The sequence below is a fragment of the Colobus angolensis genome, unplaced genomic scaffold (genome assembly GCF_000951035.1).
Source record: "Colobus angolensis palliatus isolate OR3802 unplaced genomic scaffold, Cang.pa_1.0 Scaffold140, whole genome shotgun sequence".
NCBI classification, from domain to species: Eukaryota; Metazoa; Chordata; class Mammalia; order Primates; family Cercopithecidae; genus Colobus; species Colobus angolensis.
Window position 1 is genome coordinate 5,968,872 of NW_012114489.1, and position 2,465 is coordinate 5,971,336.

General features: G+C 39.1%; 1 pseudogene; it reads left to right on the top strand.

Moving 5' to 3' along the window:
- Positions 1 to 534: 534 nt before the first annotated feature.
- Positions 535 to 1,078, top strand: LOC105506865 (annotated as a pseudogene).
- The last annotated feature ends 1,387 nt before the right edge of the window (positions 1,079 to 2,465 follow it).

Below are 2,465 nucleotides of genomic sequence, written 5' to 3' on the forward strand. Positions count from 1 at the left end.
TATTGGGGAGATGTTGGTCAAAGGATACAAAATTTCAGTTAGATGGGAGGAATAAATTCAGGAGATCTATCATACAACACGGTGATTATAATTAATAACAATGTATTGTATACTTAAAAATTGCTACCACAGTAGATTTCAAATGTTCTAACTACAATAAATGATAAATATGAGTAATGATTATGTTAATTAGCTTAGTTTAGTCACTTTACAATGTATACATATGTCCAAACATTATTTTCTGTATCATAAATATTTACAATTTTAATTTGTCGATCAAAAAATACTAACAGCCTTTCCCAGGAATAGCTGAAATTATTCCTTCTCCATTTAAAAATTCCCTGTAAATAGGCAGTCTAATACCAAAAAAACTTCAGCATTGAATAAGAATACTTCAGAGCTCTAAACATTTTAACTATTCTCATTCATGTACAAATGTGTTAATCATAAGAAAAGGAATGCTAGGCCCTGCCCCGCCCCTGCTCCGTGGCTGCTGATTTTCTCCGCGGGCACCTCGAGGGGTGACCTGGAGATATGGGGAGTACTGGGGGGAACCCTGGCTGGGTGCGGCTCGCGCTCTGCCTGGCTGACTTAGTGCTATCGCTCTACGGGCTGCACGTGAAGGCCGCGCGCGCCCTGGGCCGGATTACCGCGCTCTCTGCGACATGGGCACCGCCATTAGCTGTCCCGCGCATCGTCTCCTCCAGGTAGGGCAGGGTCTTCGGATTGGTGCAGCACGTGCTGGGACAGGACAGCATCCTCAATCAATACAATAACATATTCCCTTGCATCTTCTACACACTACAGCTATTGTTGGGTTGCCCGTGGACGCGCTGGGCCTCTGTCCTGCTGCTGCTGAGCTCCCTGCTGTCTCTGGCTGGTTCTGTCTACCTGGCCTGGATTCTGTTCTTTGTGCTCTATGATTTCTGCATCGTTTGCATCACCACCTATGCCATCAACGTGGGCCTGATGTGTCTCAGTTTCCGGAAGGTCCAAGAACCCCAGGGCAAGGCTAAGAGGCACTGAGCCCTCACCCCAAGCCAGGCTGGCCTCATCTGCTTTGCTTTGGCATGTGAGCCTTGCCCAAGGAGGTATATCTGGGTCCCTAGAAGGCCCTAGATGCAGGGCCATCTAGAGTCCCTCCTCCCTCTGCCATACCCACACATGACAATGGACCAAATGTACCACATGCTCGCTCTTTTTTCCACCCAGTGCCTCTGACTCTGTCCCCAAGGGCTGATCTCCGAAGCTCTTGCCATTGCCCAGGGAGTGAAGGTTCTGAGCAATACAAATTTTTAAATTTAAAAAAAAAAAAAAAGGAGTGTTAGTCTATAGAGAAAATAGCTAGAGGACACTTTTCCTGATTTATGTGTTTACCTTCAATTGTCCACTTGTTAATGCACTATAAATAAATTAGTCAGATTTATTAACATTTTTATTATTCGTGTTCTTGTTACATAACAACACCAGAGAAGCAGCAGACAATTCTTTATCACAAGGAAAAGCTTTTGTTTCCTTAATACATTTTGACTCATTATAGATTACAAAGCCAAAAGGTTTGATTTCTTAAAATAGAATAACATCGTGCTGGTATAAAATTATATATGAAAACATAATGGGGGATTCAAAGACTTAGAAGAAGGGTTTGGGCAATAAAAATGTCCAATGTGGTCTGAATATATATGCTAATTTTCATTGCTGGTCACCTTATAAAAGGAGTTCTGTCTATAACAGTCAGTGCATTCACCTATAAAACAAACATTTATTGGATATCGAAGAGAAAATTTATCAGATCTCCTAATTTTTATTGTAGATGTCAAACTTTAAGTTTGCAACATGCTCACAATTCAGTTATGTGTCTTTCATTTTGTTAATCTGGCCTTAGTGTCTGTATCCATGTGCAGTTTTATTATCAGAAACTTGAACAAATGTATGATACAGTATTTCCAAAAGTAACTCAAACTATTTGTCTTAGGTGTGATGAATGCAAATTAATTCTCCCCTCCCTCAGGGTATTTAAGTATAGACTCTTTTACATAAATCATATATTAATATATACAGTGTATCTTTGAAAAGTTCTAACATTGAATATGCAAAATTAAAACAAATCCAGCATTAAAATCAGTTACAAAACTTATACAAGTCACATGTTCAGGGATACTGGAATGAATGAGCTTATAGTCATCATCTCTGAGCTAACATTTCATTTCTCCAAGCCAATGTCTCAAACCAAGAACCTGATGATAAATTTTCCCTCACTGAAGAATAGGGATATCTGTTAGACCTATTTAAAATTTTTTGAATGATGTTCATTAACTCTAGTGATTTTTTCTCTTAAATTGTATCTTGATATTGAATAAATGATACCCTATTGACATTACTCGGTCTGAGAATCCAATATTGTATACAAGTTGTTGTGTGTATTGATATATTATATATTTTTCCTACTTAGAAAAGGGCCAGCA